At 42.7% G+C, this 20,917-nt stretch overlaps 1 pseudogene; it reads left to right on the top strand.

Moving 5' to 3' along the window:
• The first annotated feature begins 6,117 nt into the window (after window positions 1–6,117).
• Window positions 6,118–15,575, top strand: LOC147463476 (uncharacterized; annotated as a pseudogene).
• Window positions 15,576–20,917: the final 5,342 nt, after the last annotated feature.

Genomic DNA, 20,917 nt, shown 5'->3' with positions numbered 1-20,917 from the left:
CCATGTTGAGGCCCTTTATGCAAAATTTATGGTCTCATTGGCTAAATAGGACCAAGCTTGGGCTATCATGACCAAGGAAATGCTTGATGCAGTAAAACTGGGATCGAAAGGGGGAAGTGGAAGGGGGTTGTGATGCACGACAAACTTTTGGCCCCGAAGTGGTCTTATCTTAGATTTGTTGGACTCTCAGGGAACTGATGAGGAAGTGCAAAAGAGCAGTTGAGGTGTTGGAATGGGGGGAAGCAACCAGATACTTTAAGAACTCCATTTTGCACTAGTCCCCTTGGCTCTCTAAAATATTGGGGCCGCCGCAAAGACCCTATTGGATAGAAATAGCCAGGAACGTGAATAATAAGGGGCTCGTTCAACTAGAGAAATTCTGGGATGGCAATAGTAAGTGTTGGAAAACTACTGACTCTTTAGCCATCCAATTTCAACTGAATGGCTTTGAGATCTTACTAGTCTACATGGTGATGAAAGAGCTTGATAAGGTGGTGATGCCAATTTGTGAATCCAACTTTGAATGGGACGCTTGGAGATGGCCCGAGAGTAGCCTCTTTTGGAAACCACATTCTAAAGGCATTTACCATTCATTAATGCACGAGCCTTATTGGTGTAGCCCCATCAACAAATTATGGAAGAGGCATTGGATGGAAAAACGGTGGGAGGGAGTCATGGAGAACATCTGGAAGCCAAGGTGGCCTCAGTATATGAAGATATTTCTATGGAAAGTGATGTGGGGTGCTCTATCGACAGGCGTAAAGATACAAGAAAGAAGAATCGGGTCCGATCGTTGCTCGGGGTGCAGAATAGCTAGTGAAGACCTAGCCCACATTTTCGTGGGATGCCAGGCAATTAGTGGCATGGCTGGGAAAATATGCAAGTGGATTCAAAGGACATGGCAAATTAAGTTCTTCAAGACTGATATGTTCTTTGGTAGTAACAAGTTGGGAAGTCCTGCTCTTCTTGTCTGCACTCAAATAATCAGGTACTACTTCTTTCACCATATTTGGCAAGCAAGGAACCGCTGCATGTTTGAGAGGGATCTAGATGTGGCAAGCTTTTGTGAAATTATACAAGAGATCAGAGTGAAGATCCACATGATTGGAGGCAAACAAGCCTCAGAGAACTGGTTTAGAACAATACATGTCATGATGACATCTTGTAATAAGTAAAGCCTAGGAGTAGTTGTGGTTTCTCTCTCAAGCGGAAAACTTGTAATCCTTTGACCCTCAAGGTTTGGTCTCAGCTCGAGGTTGGTGTATATTTATGATGTTCTTAATACTATCCACTCACAATTGTGAGTTTTGCAAAAAACAAAAAAAACCAAAAAGTTACAAGGAAAGCTACGCTCCCTCTTACCCATGGCATCACACAACACCCAAGTCACACCTCAAGACTATTTGACACCCCCCCGTGTCAAGTGGGATGGATGGTCCACGACCTTTGGATGATGTGGATCATTCGTTTATTCTATTAAAAAAAAGGATTTTGGTCGGGTTGTGTCCTCACGATTTGAATCCACCACCTACCACATTGGAGGCTAGGGCTCTCTAAGTTAAGCCATTGTGTGTCACTTGAAATGGAGGAGAGAACGTGAAATGATATAGCAAAAATGACAGGGTGGGGATCACATGGTGTTCACTTGGAGATCACTTTGCGATGGTTGGGGTCCCACTTTGGAATAAATGGGTTCACAAGGTTATCATATCTCATTGGGATTCACACGGGGATCACTTGGTAGCCACTTGATGTTCACATCAAGTTTGCATGGGGTTCTCTTTAATTGTGATCACATGGTAATCACTTGGGGATTAATCTGCCATCAAACGACACAAAACCAATCTCGTCGCCCCCAATTAATAGGGACCATTGATCCCACCTGACACGGGGGGTGTCAAATAATCACGAGGCAAGTCACATAGAGCAAGATACATCGGCTGATAAAGGGTGCCACCATGTACTCATACAGCCTTTCCAACAAGGGTAGCCCCAGATGGGCTTGAGGTTTCCACCAACGAGAAAGCCTCTTAAACGATTGTGTTGTCCCACCTTGAGAAAAAGAACAATGTTCTCATAGAAAAACAAGTGATAAAATCACAAGTCCTACCCTTGAGAAGAACACGGAAAGGTTAATACCACCATTGCACTCTTTAACAAGTGCTAAATCATGAGGCTTGCACATACATACATATGCTCACATCTTTACTTTACATATGCTCACATCCATGCTTCATATGCATGCATTGGTCGTATGGCCTACTATAAAGCCTATGTGGGCAATGCATTGAGATCCATTCCCCACCAGCAAAATCAAAGCTTGAAAAGAGTGGTCATGCATGAGATGCACCTAGCACATATGGGAACATAGGAAACCACGTTGCACCTTGCCAAGAAAACCATGAAAGACATATATTTGGCTTGCAAGAGTTAACTTTGAGTAAGATTTACCTAGCAATGCTGAGGAGTAACATTCCCAAGAGAGAAGCCAGTCTGTAGGAGGCTGAGTAGTTGTGTCTCCTATCTTTACACTTTACATAGGAAACCAGGTTGCACCTTGCCAAGAAAACCATGAAAGACATATATTTGGCTTGCAAGAGTTAACTTTGAGTAAGATTTACCTAGCAATGCTGAGGAGTAACATTCCCAAGAGAGAAGCCAGTCTGTAGGAGGCTGAGTAGTTGTGTCTCCTATCTTTACACTTTACATTGTTTGATCAAAGTGTCAAAGTCAACGATGTGAAAGCGTAGAGACCAAGGGGAGTGAGCACGAGAGAGAGAGAGAGAGAGAGAGAGAGAGAGAGAGAGACAGAGAGACTCCTGAACCAATCAACCTTGGCAATGAATAACTGAATGTATGTATACAATGGAGGCAAGGGATTGCTTATATAGAAATCTCACTAAATTTCCCTACCCAAGACTTTCACAAATAAGTAAAATAAATACCTAAACGCCAAACTAAATAATGGGATCACATTGGGCAGCTCACTTGAGATGCCAAAACTCTAACACCCTCTCTACAGCTCATAGTGGACATCAATAGGGTAGAGGAGCAGTAAGTGGCCAGGCCCCAAAGGAGAGCCCTCCCTACCCCCAATAAAAAAGACAAAGCTGCACCAAAAAAAGGCTCTTCCCGCGTGTGAAGTGGCTAACTCACAGGTGAGGTGTTGATTTTCTATACGGGGAGGGGAGGGTTCAATCCTTGCTGGCATCAGCGTTTCCATTCACCCTCGGGATTGTCTCATACTGGTGTACCATTTTGTTACATGCGAATTCAAAGACGTGTTGCACGTTTTCACGACAGTCCATCAAAGTTTGTGTCGTCTTTTGCTGCTGATGCACCCATGCGAGAGCTCCTTGCTGCCCCCTCTCTCGCTGAAAATAGTGAAGGAAAGCTCCCTCAACGCCAGCTTCAACTTCGTTGTCTCTGTACTGGCTCCTCTACCCTAGTGAGACGAAGTCGATGAAGAAGCTACCATGGACACCCCAGTAGTGGCCACCAACTAGATACACCTCGGTGTTGCTCTCCTCAACTTTGTACCTTAAAGTAATGCCATTTTGAGCATCGATTGCCTTTGTGGAAACTTTGAACTATAGACCATACTACGTCCAATAATCCCCATTTGTGAACTGTGAACATATCATGTCCAAAGTATAAAACTCCAAGATAATGAATCGCTGGAACACATCGTGTCCATAATTTGACCAACAACAATGGATTGGTGCACTCATCCATAGTGTTTTAGACATCTGATTGGTTCCCTGCCAGATGCATGTGCATTGAACCCCGACCTACAGGTCCAAACACCTAACTTGAACTCCAACACAAGGGTCCAAATTAATTTTAGGGAGCATTGCTTGCCCCTCTCTGCCACTCACAAGCCTCTCTCTGGCTAAACTTAGTGGTGACACCTGTCATTTGACTAGAAATTTGATGTCGAGGCCACTATGACCGCCGCCACGTGTGCCATGCCAATCTCCTCTATCAAATCTTTATTACCATAATCTCTATCCAACTTGCCTTTGACTTTGTCTTCAAGTGAGTTCTTGCTTTTGCCTTTGGCTTTCAACTCCCAAGCCAAACAAAGAGTCGAATCACAATCATAACAACTGTGGTCGTACCTTTCAAGTACCGAGGTAGCTAACTGAGTATTGGTACTGCCATCCGTGTCAAGCTTGCTGATGTCGTTGTCCTTGATCAAACTCGCCCATTTGCCTTTGACTTTTGAATGTCGAGCCAAACAGTTGGGTGGTCTCCTTGAGAACTGTGTCGATGCATAGGCCGCTAACTGAATTGTTGACGATCCGTTATCCATAGCCGTGTGTTGGTGTTGGTCATTCAAGGGCATACTTTCTTCATTGTTGTTGGCACTTAAGCAAGGAGATGAGCGTGGGTGCAAGTCCGGGAAAGCATTGGACTTTCTCCTCTCATGTGAAAGAGGCTTCAGACAGTGTCCAAGATTTTAGCCTCCAAGTCGTAACAAAAACAAGCTCATGAAGGCCTTCACAAACTTGGGTACCGAGCTTTTGCTTCCCAAGCCCCTCAAGGGTTTGAGCGTTTTAAAAAACAATGCTTTTGCACGCGTTTAACAATGTTGCATCAGAGCAGCACCCCACTTGGTCGCCTTGACAGCGCAGCATCTCAAGATGCTATCGCGCTGCACTAAAGCCCCAAAGAGCTTCCCTGTCAGCGTCTCAACAGGCGGCACAAATTGTTTCCATCATGAAGCAAAACGCAATGCCTCTAGCACAAAACACAGGCGCCCACAACTGCCAATGCCCAATTTCGCATAGCATTTTAGAACGCCACTGAAAAGAAGGACGTCGTCGCTCTTGGCGTTTTATAATGCAGCGCCACAGACTGTCCCCAACCTCTACTGTCAAGGCTACCCACGATAACACCCTCTTTGATCCTTGCGTTTCAAAACGCAGCTCTAGATTTTGCCCTCATCACCACCCCGTTCGACAGCATTTTAAAGCGCTCAAAGGGGAACCAGAAAATGCTAGACTTCTATAGAGCTTCTTAAAACGCCATGCAAGGAGGCAATGGACACCGATTTTTTATCTCTATAGGCTGCTTCGCTTCTTCTTTGCTCCTCCGAGACAGCTACTTCACTAAGGCCTTCAATGACAACAATGCTCTGATACCATGTAGCGTATAGAGACCAAGAGAGAGAGAGAGAGAGAGAGAGAGAGAGAGAGAGAGTGTGTGTATGTGTGTGTGTGTGTGTGTGTGTGTGTGTGTGTGTGTGAGAGAGAGAGAGAGAGTCTCTTGAACCAATCAACCTTGGCAATGAATAACCGGATGTATATATACAATGGAGGCAAGGGGTTGCTTATATAGCAATCTCACTAAATTGCCCCACCAAAGACTTTGACAAATAAGTAAAATAAATACCTAAAAGTCAAACTAAATAATGGGATCACATTGGGCATTTCACGTGAGATGCCAAAACTCTAACACAAAGATGTTGCCAGTGTCCAATTGATGGACCAATGGTGCTCTATAATAGAGCTACAAATCATACTTCTCCCTTTGCCTCTGCTTGAAGTGTGAGATTGAATATACTCAGAATATTTGAAGAGGGCTCATATGAGTACTAACTACAGGCTCATTGGAAAACATCCTAGCCCCCAAAAAAACACTCACATATTGTTTGGAGAATTGAGAAAATGACATCACCACTCTACAAAACTTGGGATTGTACACACTTGAAATGCACACCATGGTCTTTAACCTTTCCTACATGCCACCTCAGAGCCATATGGAACATAGAGCTATGACGCCCCCACAAAGACACACAGATTTTCAAAACAAAACACCTAAGCTAAAGGTAATCAATGTCACCATGGCAACCACACTCAACATCCATCTGCTCTATTCACATGCAACAAACACACATTTACTAATTAAACAAGCCCCTATTTAGCAGTGTCAATGTTTGGGTTGACATGGTTAACCTAACCTACAATGTGGATGTCTGCAAGCCGTGGGTAGAAATTCACCACCTATATTGCGACATGTGGTGATCCTTAACTGTTGTCAAAATGCAAGTAGCGGGAATGGATAATGCGACATACCTCCCAGGACCTACCCCGCATTCTACTCCAACCCTCGATGGCAATGGAAGCTAAACCCTTCTGCCCAAAGAAAATGGAATATAATGAATATTCAGCCCAAAGTATCAAGCAGGAAAATCAATCCAGTCAGTCCTGTTGTGATATGAGGGTTGCAAACAATGGAATGAGACAAAGAGTGAGCATTAGAGACACATGTGAGGCATAGATGAAGGAATATGTTGGTTGTGGTAGCAGGAACTTCATTACCAGTATGATGCAAGTAGAAAGTGATGCCTCTTGTGAAACCACCATAAAACCCAATGTCCTAGAGAATCTAGATAGTTCCAGGCAAGTGTTTACTCTCACGGCTCACGGACACCCTATCACCTACAACGGACGTTGTAACCTACGGCGGACATTGTATTATTTATTTGGTAGAGTCAGGTATCGGGCTTGTCGGTCCAATAGGAAAAGGGTAAGAGTGATCGCCAATGAGAGGCGCACTCTAACTGGAACATTCAAGGGATTAGTTGGCTAAGCATGGGCGCCCAAGTGTGAATGGGGCGAGCTCATATAAAAGTCAACTAAACCTAAAATTCACTCATTCTCTCATTTGTGCAATAGAAGAGTGCTCTTGCTCCATCTCCATCTCCATCTTCTTCTTCTTCGCCTCCTTGTGTGTGTGTGTGTGTGTGTATGTGTGTGTGTGTGTGTGTGAGAGAGAGAGAGTGTGTGTGTGTGCAATCGAGCATTGCGGCGGCACGGCGGCAATGAGGTGGTTGAGCACGGCGTAGCGGTGTCTCCTTCTTCTTCGCGACGAGGAATCCTCCACGAAGCAAGCGTAGAGCGGTGAGTGACACACCATCGTCTTCTTTGAGCTTACTAGTTTAGGCTTGTTGTGTGCTTGGATCCATTTGTGGCTTGCACACAGTGTATCGGCAAGTTCCTTGCATTGACACGTGCGACATACGCGCAGATTTTTGGCGCCGTTGCCAGGAAATGCCGTGCATTAAGCTCGAGTAGCACTCTGTGCTTCTCCGTGGTGCAATTTCAATTATAGGAAAGGTAGGGAAGGAGTGTGTGTGTGTGTGTGTGTGTTGAGAAGAGGGATTTGGTGTTGTACTGTGTATATTTTTTGTTAATGGAGTTTTCAAAGGTACTGTGTTTATTCTCTGTGTACTAAGGTTGTTAGTTTTCTTTGTTAATGGAGATTTCAAAGGTTCTGTGTTTATTCTCTGTGTATTAAGGTAGTTAGTTTTCTGTGTACAGTAAGTAGGAAGTAGATTAGTGAGAGTTAATAGAGTGTATTAGTGTGTAAGAGTAGTTGTATTAGTTAGAAGTAGGTAGATAGAGTGTGTGGGTGCTCTCGCGCAGGCCGCGGCGACCTTATCCTTTTTTTTCTAATTAAAAAAAAATATTTAAAAAAAAAGAATTTTAAAGGTAGGACCAGGATTGGGAATATCTCCCAGACCCAAGCCCAAGCTCACGCTCAGGCCTAGGCCTCAGTCGCCTTTTTAAAAAAAGAATTTTAGCTTCACACGTAGCTAAAAATCAATTTTTTGAGGACCAACGGAACGTTAGATGCCCGAAAATTATGTTGTAAAGCACATACAGACCCTCTAAGTGATACGCTCATTTCGAGCTATCACACACTTTAATTTAAAAAAATCAAGCATTAAAAAACATTCAAAAAACATCAAAAACAAGAAAAAATCAAGTAGAAAACAGGGTGCAAAACACCCACAAAACAAAGCAAGTAACCTTTGAGGGTACTTGCCGACACTTGTAGGGCACCCAAAGCACATGTATCTACGCTCTGGTCGTGTGCTAGAGTCCGAACAACTAGCTAGTGCTTCGATTTACGGGGATACTCACTATCCTTCCACGCTAGGGTCTACGCCCTCGGCGGGGACCCAAGGTAGTGCAACCAAAGACCCAAATATAGCGGCTAACGACTCTTCCTCTGACTACGATATTATGGAAGAGCATCTTACACAAAGCCACGGGGGAACAAATGAAACCGTACCTAGCTGGGCCCAACAACTTGGAACTAGTTTTTTAGCCGTTTGATGGAAACTTTTAGTAGAGCTACGCGCTCTGAACCTAAGGCTAGTGAAGTAAACGAAGGGGGTGGGGAAGTAGAATCACCATTCACATCTCCTGTAGACCCCACACTCCCTCAGAGTATCCACGTGGAAATTCTACCTACCTCATTTAATGAGGGCCCTACCGAGCTACCACCTTCCAAAGTCGCCTCTAAGGTAGCGGTGACTAAAAGTCAAAACACGGGAAGCGACATTGCATCCACCTTACGGCAACCCTCTAGTACACCAAGTTTGGACGGGGTATATCTCAATGAGAATTGGGAATATGACCTACACACGGAGACTTTGACCGACCTATACATGGGCTACACATACCATGTGGGTTGGTTAGAAGTTGTACAATCTACATCTAGTGCCACTAGTCTAGAGGAACAACAACACATGATCTGCAATGTCATCCATAGGATTATCCACTCTGAGAGGAAAAATCGAGGAATAAACATACCTTCGACGGGTCCTATGCGATTTTTAGACACGGGCAAAGGGAAACAACCCACTCTATCACAAATGGAGACTCCCCCAGTGAAATTTTAGAGTAAAATTCAATGGGAACTGCAATGCATGTGGAAGGTATGGTCATCAAGCTAAGGATTGCATAGTATTTAAGCGCGCGATGGCCAATAGACCAACCTTAGCATGGACAGACACACCTCGAGTGCCTGCATTGATGTCGGCCCCACCTCTTGAACAAACAGCACAACACATGGTCCCTAGGGCCCAAAATGTTGTTCAAACAACACCCTTACCACCTCCAGTGCTAGGACCGCAACCACCACATCCGAGAATCACTTCTGTGAATCAAGTGGGTTGTGAATCATCTATTTCTTGTTTGGAAGGCTGTGAGGAAGATATAGATCCTAATATCGCATATGGGATGGATGTGCTTGAAGAAAGTCCACAATACTACATGGAGGACTATTGGGGACAAGTCAAACCTATATATCAAGTAGCTGCTCTTGCGGCAAGAGGCCAAAATATCAATTACACTGCTAAGAGACCACCTCTTCAATGCTATGAGTGTGGAGGTCCACATCATGTAGCCGAGTGTCCTATTAGGCTACAAAAGAACGTCACACTAATGCAAACCAATCAAGCGAGCACGTCTACAATGCCGATACTCATGTGTAATCGATGTGGCATAGATCATTTGATTGCCCAATGTCCAAATAATCCAAATGCACCGAAGATCACGTCATTAAACTTGATTGAAGTTACCGAGGAGCCATCACCAAGTACACCCGTGGTACCAGTAAACGTACTCACACGATTGATGATCCAAAACCAAAATTATATTCTTGAGGAAAGAGACACGGCATCAATTGCCCAATCTCAGAAAAAGAAGAAAACACGAAGAAAGGGATCACAAAAAGCAGCGAAGTCAGACCCCAGTTCAAAGACCAACATAGGGACTGGTGACGACCCCGTATATATGAACGACGCTGAAGAAGATTCTGATTCAGGTGAAACCGTGGAGACCAAAACGACCACTAACATAGGAACCAACAAGGAAGATCTTCATGAGCAGCAATGGCCAAGATCCAAAAAGAAGATAGGAACTTATCCAAACCCTACAGAGGAGATCGAGCGAGTCAAGCAATTAAGGATTTTGGTAGAAGATACCCAAAGGGATCTAGAACTAGCACCTAGGAAGATCCAGATTATAGACACCGTGTTCCCTACGCAACAACAACCTTACCAAGTCCATAGACCCTTGGACATACCTAGTGTCATCCAAGAAGAAAGTGACTTAAAGTCATGGAAAAGTGGGCGTACTCACTTCTTGATGGAAAGACTGTTTACAGAGGGACTACCTGATCCTATCGAAGAAATGGAGATCCCATCTTCCCCACGTCAAGGGACTCAAGGCCAAAAGGTGCCGTTAAACATTGCGAAATTGATGGATTTCATGTCTTCAGAAGTTAGAACCACCATCATGTCCAAACTATATAAAGACCCTGAGCTAGTCTCAGCTCTTCGAGCTTTCCTTAATGGAGAACTAAAGTTTGGGCTACCACAATTTGCACAGATGGATGGAGCTGGGGAGATGCCAATAAAGGAGGAACACTTAGATCCACAACCCAACCTAGATGAGAACCTTGTTATAGAAATACCTGTTAACAAGTTGGGACAATACTTTGAGGGTGATGAATCCAATGCGACTATACCAATCATTACTAAGGGATTAACTGTGAAGGGAATCCTTGATGGTGGCGCTGGGGTTATCATTGTGACTAAAAATTGATGGGAAACTATGGGAAGACCTCACCTTGCGACCACAACCATAGTAGTGAAGATGGCCAATGGGTCTATTGTTAAACCTATTGGGATGCTAGAAGATCTCAAGATCAAGGTCTTTGGACATAAAATACGAGTTACCTTCATTGTTATGGATTTCTCCAAACACACTATGGCATCGGAGATGATCTTAGGACGTCCTTTCATGAGGGAAGCAAAAATGGTGCATGACTGGTCCAAAAACCATGTCTACCTGCAGTTCCAAGATTCTATCATTCGAGTGGATCTTGTGACGGGTCGAGCACATCCTCTAGGAAACAGGTTTATAATTGATCATAGATCTGACACCACATTTCACTCGGCCCCATTGCAGTATTGTTACATGTGTAAAGCGGGCACTGATGTTGGGGAAGATTCTCCTTATATGGATGTACTACCTGGGATGACTGAGTCGGACAATGTAGATTGGGTCCACCTAGCACAACCATAGACACTTGGGGGAATAGGGGACGACATGGGTAACACCTGAGGGGGATGAAATGCATGTACCCTTAAATATGCTACAAGCAATGCATATAGCTTCTGACAAGACCATAGCTAGTGCTAAAAAAGAGAAGCCTTGTAAGAAATGTACCACTCGCTCCAAGAAAAGTAAGAAAATGTTGCGGTGGATCCCTAAACGATTATTGGAAGCCCAAGGCTACTATCGAGGAAATGATCAAATTTGGGTGCCAAAACGTAGATTGTGTTCTTACCTGTCACCTGATCCATATGAACCCACTCCTATAGCTCCAAAACAAATCGACAATCGCGGAAAGAAAAAAATCACAGAATGCTACACACCCGCTCCAGAGCTAGTTTGGGTACCAAAGAAAGAACGATTTGTTCCACCTAGCTCAACAAGGGGGGAGTCTCATGAAGCTTCCAGCTCCTCATGTAATGCATCCATAGAGGTAAAAGCTTCTCCACAGCCTCCACCTACAATAGTGGACCTCCATGAAGCTACAAAGGAATCCACACCTCCCAGTGTTCAAGAATCACCTGATGAACCACTTCAAGTTCGATCCTGGGAAAGTACCTTACCACCCTTGCAACTCGACGAGGCACCTAAGGTAATAGAAAACTACTGGCAAAAATCCCCACCTATTACCAACTGGAACAATTGGTTTCAAAGGGTGACAAGCTCATTTCAAACGGTATGATCTACCCAAGGAAGGGGGGAGTGTTTGCTGACAGTCATCATTCACTTGCTTCCCTCTCAACCTTCCTCCTTGACCTCTCAATATCCCAATCTTAGGGAATGTATATATAAAGCCTTATACTCATAAAAAACAAAAATAATAAAGAGCAAGAGCAATTAGCAAACGAGTATGCACAATAAAAGTCAAACATTGACCCAGACCTACACATTCACATCCGGTACACTGAAACAGAAACCTATGTCATAAAACATCTTTGATCCTCATCACTCGAGTGATGGAGGGTAGGTAGAATTAGTACGATAGGAGTGTTTCTGTTTTAGAGTTGAGTGATTAGCAAAGTCCTTTTTCCCACTAATGTGCCTCCTAGAGGTATTCTTTGTGTTTCTTAGTGTGTACAGGAACGTGTTGCTCTGGTTAGGATTTGGACCTTCATGGAATCTTTCTCTCGTTCACACTTCAGATTGAACGCGACCATCAACACAAACAGGTGTTTCTTGTCCATTAGCATTGCCCCTTAGCTTTTTGCATCCATGTTTGTCTGCTTTGATTGTGATTGGTAGTATAATATTCAGCACATTTTCTTAGTACCAAACATTAAATTCAATGAATTTTTTGTCATAATCACTTGTCTAGATTTACAAATCAAGCAGTCCGACTAAGCTAGTTTGACCAAGTTAGGTGTTAGACATCTTCTCTTAATACCATGGGGAATGCTTTCGTAATAATCAATGGTTAATTAGGTTCTTAATCTGATTTAGGCAGCATTGTGTGAAATGCACTAGGGCTTTCTAGTGGGCTTGACCCTATTGACCTTTAGCTTAAGTATTATAAAGGGAGTTTACTAATGTGATGAGCCTGGGGAGCATAACAGTGTTATATGACCCCCCAAAGTTACAAAATTAAAATGTTGGAAATTAACAAACAAAAAATCAAAGTGCCACAATGTAAAATCTTAAGCTGGAAGAGAAATCTCAGCTTGATTGGGTACTTCACTCACATGTATCGCCTATGGTACTAGAGCCCTAGAGGTTCCCAGTGTGGGCGCTTTTCCTTGAAAAGCAAAAAACCCAAGGCATACAAAATAAGCACACACATCAAAATTGAATCACTGTGAAAAGACTTTGGGGGGTCAAAGAAAAGATAATCAGTCAGGCGATGATTTCATGAGAAATTCCTTTTATCGTAGCTTAACTACAAGGTCTTCTAAGTATAGCCTCTAGTCAGCCCTCGAACATGAAATACTTGGCTCTCGCGATTAAACAACTTAATTGACCAGAGAAAATTAAGAAGCTTACCCATGGTATTAATAGTCGATCTCTAGTGCCTTTCGATCGTTAAATTAGCGACCCCAGACTTGTTTAATTTTTTACCTTTACATCTGTTTATGCATTTGATTATATTGCAATTTAATGTTTATTGCTGACAAATGGTTTAAAATTCTGCTACCAATCACATTGTTTGCCTACAATTGCATATGCTTTTGAATTCTATATGAGAATGCAATTACTGTGCCAATGTTGTTTGATTTTGCAGTGAACTGAAGAAGGCTAAGGACATTCATCTCAAATTCTCTTCCACCTCGACGAACGAGCTTCAACTCAATAGCTTCCGAGGACGGAATCTACATCAGGAAGGGGGGCATGTTAACCCTCACGGCTCACGGACACCCTATCACCTACGACGGACATTGTAACCTACGGCTGACATTAATGTATTATTTATTTGGTAGAGTCAGGTACCGGGCTTGTCGGTCCAATAGGAAAAGGGTAAGAGTGATCGCCAGTGAGAGGCGCACTCTAACTGGAACATTCAAGGGATTAGTTGGCTAAGCATGGGCGCCCAAGTGTGAATGGGGCGAGCTCATATAAAAGTCAACTAAACCTAAAATTCACTCATTCTCTCATTTGTGCAATAGAAGAGTGCTCTTGCTCCATCTCCATCTCCATCTTCTTCTTCTTCACCTCCTTGTGTGTGTGTGTGTGTATGTGTGTGTGTGTGTGTGTGTGTGTGTGTATATGTGTGTGTGTGTGTGTGTGTGTGTGTGTGTGTGTGTGTGTGTGTGTGTGTGTGTGTGTGTGTGTGTGTGTGCGTGTGTGTGTGTGTGTGAGAGAGAGAGAGAGAGTGTGTGTGTGCCATTGAGCATTGCGGCGGCACAACGGCGGTGAGGCGGTTGAGCGCGACGTAGCAGCGTCTCCTTCTTATTCGCGGTGAGGAATCCTACACGAAGGAAGCGTAGAGCGGTGAGTGACACACCATCGTCTTCTTTGAGCTTACTAGTTTAGGCTTGTTGTGTGCTTGGATCCATTTGTGGCTCGCACACGGTGTATCGGCAAGTTCCTTGCATTGACACGTGCGACATACGCACACAGCAAGCTGTGAGCTTGTGTACCTCAAGGGGCCAAGCTAGTCAATGCTGCATGACCAATATTTTATTGGGTGCTACCCATGCGTGTTGTGCTGCTAAAAGACAACCACCTCCGAATATCAACTTTCACCCATCAATTTTTGTGAGAAAGGATGTTTTGAAGGTGCTACCATGACAAGACAAAGCTGGACACCCGATGCTTCACTTGGTGCTACCCCTCCTTGCTGTGCATTGAAAAGACAAGCCTCAGCTCCAAGCTTACAGCTCAAATCCCTTGATGGTTGTGGGAAGGGATGTTGTAAAGGGCGAACCAAAAAGCCTAGTCAGTAGCAGGAGAGCCAATCCAGAAGAAGTATGAAAGTACTATAAGGATTCGCCATTGCTGCGCAACCTCTAAGTCTTTGGTTGCTACTATTGCATGTAGTATGCCTCGAAGCAAAGTTCCAGATTCAAGCTTACAAATCAAATCTATTGATGGTTGTGAATGGGGAAGGTGTAAAGGGGGAAGCCAAAAGGCATGCAAGGCTGCCATAGATGCGCAATGCTGCACAAATGATATTTCATTGAGTGGTTCCCTTGCTTGTTGTCTTTCTGAAGGCAAAGGCCCGGCCCCAAGCTTACGGCTCAAATCTATTGGCAACTATGAAAGGTGATGTTGTGAAGGGGGGGAGACGAAAAGCATGTGAGTTTACAGTAGGGAATCCATTACAAAGGAAATTAAAGGCGCTGCTATAACTGGCCAGTGTTGCATCACAAACAAAACTTTATTGGGTGATTTTCCTACATGTTGTGTGTTCAAAAGCAAAGCCCCAGCTCCGAGCTTTCATCTATCTATTGATGATAGTGAACGAGGATGTTGTATAGGGGGGAATTCAAAGAGAGACAAGTCTACTGCAAAGGAAACCTGATGGTGGAGCCAAAACTGGCCAATGATGCACAAACAATACTCATTTGGGTACTCTCTCTCTCTCTCTCTCTCTCTCTCTCTCTCTCTCTCTCTCTCTCTCTCTCTCTCTCTCTCTCTCTCTCTCTCTCTCTCTCTCTCTCTCTCTCTCTCTCTCTCTCTCTCTCTCTCTCTCTCTCTCTCTCTCTCTCTCAGGTCGTGATGATGGACATGGGGAGAAGTGCCTCTCCTCGATTCCAACCTCAGAGGCCATCCTACATGCCATTTGGTAGTTCTACTGGTCATGCTTAGCGTTTTTCACAAAGGGTCTAAACCCACATTCACAATGAATATGCTTTCTGCATTTTTATCAGGTAGGTTGAATCATCCCTCCCCTCTCCACATCTCTTCAATGGCACAATGCATGTGCCTACTTGCATGAATCCTCCCTCCCCTCTCCACATCTCTTCAAAGGTGCAATGCATGTGCCTACTTGCATGAACCCTCTCGTGCCGTTGAAAGTGTATGGCCTTTTCTGCAATGTGTGTTGGATGTCAAGTGAAGGCATATCTTGTGCCGGTAGGTAGTCATTGCATGCAATCGGAAGGAAGCCAAAAAGTGGTGGGACGGGGAGAGGAAAGACGCATGATCCCAAAGCTTCAACTAGTCAAAAACTACATGGCAAAGGACAGGAATTGGGAGGCCACCTTGAACCTCTACCTTTAATAAGCATCTCTTGAAAGTATGAGAGACTGGCTTTCAAATAGAGAGAGAGAGAGAGAGAGAGAGAGAGAGAGAGCATGTTATGTGTGTGCATAGGCCGCGACACTCTATGTCGTGGAAATAAGAGAGAGGGATGGGGCGCTTGTCTGCTATTGTCGAGTAGTGGAGGATTTTCCTCGACGGGGCAAGGCATGGGACAAGCGGGTTGAGATTATTCGCGACACATTCAAGTGAAGCATGGGATTGAGGTCGACATTCCGCGTAGATTTGTGGGTAGGCCCAAGAATAGCCAACGAAATGCATTAGCAACCGGATCATTGTCCCATAGGCAAGCAAAATCACAATTTGAAAACCTTGAATCCACATCAAACTTGCAATACAAAATCATAAAAAGGATCTTCTTAAGGGTGCAGAGAAGAGATGGTTTTTTAGCTCCCTCAATGGAAAAATGCTCTATGAGGAGTGGTTGGAGAAAATGGCCGAGTGGGAGGGAGGCATGCCGTTTTTTGCAAGCCAAGATTGCAGAGGGATACAATAAAATGGTAATCACTACCTTGTGTATTACAAATATGTCTAAACATGTCTATTCTTAACACAGCATAAAATGGTAATCACTACCTTGTGTATCACAAATATGTCTAAACATGTCTATTCTTGACACACCATAAAAAGCATGGTTTTGCTAACTTGATTGACATGACCATTATGAAAATAGTTGAGAACGCATAAGGGATACAAGGAGGAGCAACCTAGCGATGAAGAAAATTCACAGGATGACTCCATATGTCAAAACACGGGAGGCAAAGATATCAAGGTGAATGAGTTTATTACTTTAGTATGTGGCTTTTTGTCACAACTAATATGACCAAATCTGTCTTAAAAATCTTTCATCTCTTCTTTGTACTGCTTGTTTGTAGCAAAAGTGTAAGAAGGATGCTCGCTCTCCCTTGAAGGTACAAAGGAAGGCCATCAATCATAGTGAACGACCATAACAAAAGTTGTGCAAGATAATACTCAATCTTGGCTTTAGCATATCCAGCATGCGTGTGTGTTAGATTTTTCATTATCTTATACGCTTCAATTTGTAGCTTAAGGTTTGAAGGGGTTTGTCAAGTAATGTGCCTATAGATTTTTCCTCCCCCACTTGGAACATGCCCTTCTCCAGCTAAGAATAGGTGATAAAGTCTTAATCGAAGGAAAGTCAATTTTCAATTGTCCTTGTCATTGTTATGAGTATTATGACTTGTGTTCTTGTATAGGTTGTCTGTGGGAAAGTTAAATCATTTGCGATGTTGCTTACGACAAAGATCTTACAAGCAACATAGCAAGACAAAAAGCCTCTTCTTGCACTATGATGCGATTCATGATTTAAAACTCTGCTTTGTGTCTATTGATGTTTTTTTTTATTGTCGTTCAACCCAGTTGGTTATGCTATTAAGAGTACAAGGTCATGATAGATGGCTTGAAGGCAAACTTGGGGAAGAGGCTTTGGATTGAGCATGGTTTGTCGATTTGTGGTACTCATTCATGCAGACCAATCCTAGTGAAAGGGCCATGTGTAACTACTATGGATAAGTCGATCTATTTACATAAGTGTTCACATTATTTTTGATTGTAGATGAGTGAGCCTTTCTTGCTACATTAAGCAATGTTTATCACAAATATCCTATGGTGTTTTTTTATACAATGTTGTATGGTTTTTGGTGAATATAGAGATCATTGGACACTTGTCGTGTTCTATAATTGCCACTTGTGTCCAATTTTGCACCTTCCAAAGGAAAAGAGTGCAATTCTTTTCTTCGATTCTCTCTCCCTGTTGTCCCTCAGTCGATACATCTCACCTTTGACTAGGTATGTGTCCTTGGACTTCTCTTGTGTTATTTGGTGCATGGACTTCTCTTATGCTATTTGATAATTGAAAAAAAAGATTGTTGCAACATTTGTCGGTATATGCAACATGTTCTCAACTTAAAATGGAGCTACATCATCCCAAACATTGTCATATGAAGACAATGAAGGTGAGATCAATCACTATGGAGTAACATATTTTCCATGTTTGTATTGTTTGATTGATTGGACTCTAAATGTTTGCTAAATGCCATTAAGTAGATGCCAAGACAAGCAAACACCAAAGATTGTGGTTTGTGGTTTTTACATTATGGTTATCATGAAACTTCTCCTTTCAGGAGGTTTAGAGTGCTTTCCATGCAAGAGGATGGTAAGGTATTCGTCTTAATGCTATCTACATTTGGTAGTGTCCACATTTCTCACGAGCTAATACACCTTGTTTATTGTAGTTCACACAAAATTGGCTTACTCATGATGAGGTGGAGACAATAAATTTAGACATGTGCTTGGGCTCAAGAAAGCTCTATGGACAATGCAGAGTAGGAGTCGCTCTTGGTCAGTCCATCTTTGGTCGTGATGTGGTATCCAAGGGAGGGTGATGTCCCGTATGCCACTCTCTTTTTGTATTACGGACATAGTATATATGCCCTCACATGTCTTTTATATACATGTTCGTTATGGTTTATAACGATGTACATGGATTATGATTTGTACTTGTTGATGATCTATATGGACATGGTGGATTTGGGCTATGGATATGGTTTTTTGGTGTTATGACCATACAAGGATTATGGTTATGGATACATTTTTTTGTTAACTTGTATATGCTTATGGTTGTGGTGCTTTGATGGTGGGTTTTTGGTTTTGCACATGGTTGTGGGTTTCGTGCAAAAAAAATTTACTCATGATGAGTTATGTTGATGCTTATGGTTATGCGTTTTGGTCATGGTTATGTGTTTTGATATGGTTATGGTTAAGCGTATTGATTATGGTTATAAGATTTGATTATGGTTATGAGTTTTGGTTATGGTTATGCATTTTGATTAATGAGATTGGATTATAGTTATGAGCGTTCGTTACGGACATGGTTATGTACGTTGGTTATGGACATGGTAATGAGATTTCATTATGGGTATGAGCGTTGGTTATGGTTATGTATTTTGGTCATGGTTATGCGTTTTACTTTCCGTTATGATTTTTGTTTATGGTTATGGTCCCGAGTGTTGGTTATGGTTATGCCTTTTGTTTATGGACATGGTTACGATTTTAGAGTTATGGTTATGGTTATGGTTATGCATTTCCGTTATGGTTATGAGTTTTGTTTAAGGTTTAATGTTTTGTTTAAGGTCATGATGGGACTTTGCATCTTAGGTGCAAAACATGAACCATATGGGGATCCCTTGGCCGCATTGATTTGGTAGCACGGCTGCAAATAATGGAAGACCATATATATTTGTCTTGAAAGTGATGTATATTGCCCATGCATTGTTTTTAGAAAAACGCTTAGCCATCTGTAACATCTAGTCATCTTGAAAGATTAAAATGAATTGCCTATCCCTTGGGTCTTGAGTAGATGAATTATATGGCTGAAAGTATACAACCTAGGAGAAACACAATTGTTAAAGATTGAACAAGAACTCATAGTAGGCATGAGTGTGTGAGCAACAACAATTTCCCACCTTGTGTTGCTCTTGCAAAGCTATAACCTCCGTATACATGGTTTCCCAATCATCATGAAGGACCCTTCCTGCTTGGTCAAAGGCTTTGTATCAGTTTAGAAATACAATCAAAGCATACAAATGATACCTTCATTGCATTTTTGAAATGATATTTGTTGAACCTCCCTTGGTATCATAAATACGTGGTAGATAGTGTGGTCTAGAAGAGAAGAATTGTCCATATGATACTTTTCTTTTGAGAGTGACATTTGTGCAACATGCCAAGAACTACCAACATCAAGTAAATCCTCTTTGCAACACTCTATGACTAGTGGATGGACAGGAAGGTGATAGAAATCACTCCTACTACCCAGAACATGGCCATCATGAATGGAAAGAGTGTGTATAGTGACATCATCCCCATCAATAGCCATTTGCACTTGTACTTTGAATGGGCAACCACACTTCTTTGATGTTGTCAATGTTCTTATTTTTCCACTATGCTTTGGGCTCCCCACCCCTATGACACAAGTAATCCATAGTAATACATTCAAGCTGATGTTTCTTTGTTGATCGCACCATAATCAACCTAACTTTTTTCTCAATAATGAGATGCTCTAGTTGCATGTCCAAATTGTCTCTAGTTGAATGTATCTTGTATGATGCGAGATTGTTGAGATCAAAGGTGTGTTGAGAAGTCACATAGGATTTTCTTTGGCGACCACATCCACATGATGCACGTATTCTTTGTTGTATGACATGGTTATTCCACCACGCCTAACATCAATAAACGAAATTGACCTCAAGGTATCGATTGTGGTTGTAAGATCTTTATGGAAAGCATAGCCTTCTATGCAATGGGCTTCTCTCACAATACATTTCCAATCCTCGACACATGGAATCCTCAATAGTGGATTTGATTTGAGACATAGAAAAACTTGGCCTTTCCCCGATCTTCTCAAACACAACATGTCTTTCAATCCTCGCCACTTCTTGACATCAAGCAATCCACTAGGATCAAATGAGCTTAGTGTATCCAAGGATAATGAGAGATCTTCTTGCAAAGTCATGATCATTAATGCATATGCATATTTGCTGAATGCAAAATACTTTGAAGACTTATGTAAATCCACGGAAGGCAACATACCACACTCAACATTGGATTGGTTGAGGTCAAGGTCAATAGATGCCCCTTCATGCACCCCTCCTTCATCTTCACTTGAACTACTACTTGAGCTCTCTTCTCTCCCATAGGCATCATTTTCTTTGCTATCAATGTACCATTCCATGGTGTTGTAAGAGGGGGAGAAGATGAAGAGGGGAAGGAGAGATGAGAAGACAATGAGGGAGGAAGAAAATGGTGGACATGCACATCGAAAATCTGAAATACAGTCTTCCCAAATTTACAAATTTTCCCAAGTTTACAACCCATCTCTAAATTTACAGGAACCGCACTCCCAACAAATAGTAACATGAAATGTGGCCTCCCCCTCTTAAACAATCATAAAAATTGTAGCCTATCTAACCTTTTATAGCTTTTACAGGGCCTTGTCATACTCCTATGCCCAGAACCGATTTCATTCCCCCACATTTATGAGTGCTATCCCAACCCGAATTTACAAATTTTCCCAAATTTACTTTTTTGCGGCAGAACCTAGATCCACGGCTCATAGCTCCCAATCGTGCTCCCCCCACTTCCCAACCATTGATCCCACTCGAGACCCCCGTGTGATATAATGAGGATAACTCCAATCTTCCACATGCAAATCATGGGCATGTTGTTGTACAACACAATGTTGTCATAGTTGTTGCAAATCTGTGTGTGGCAGGTGGCCATGT

This window comes from Adiantum capillus-veneris, chromosome 2, assembly GCF_014529385.1.
Source record: "Adiantum capillus-veneris isolate H3 chromosome 2, ASM1452938v2, whole genome shotgun sequence".
Lineage (NCBI taxonomy): Eukaryota > Viridiplantae > Streptophyta > Polypodiopsida > Polypodiales > Pteridaceae > Adiantum > Adiantum capillus-veneris.
The sequence above is the reverse complement of the archived record's forward strand: the minus strand, read 5'-3'. Positions and strand labels throughout refer to the sequence as shown.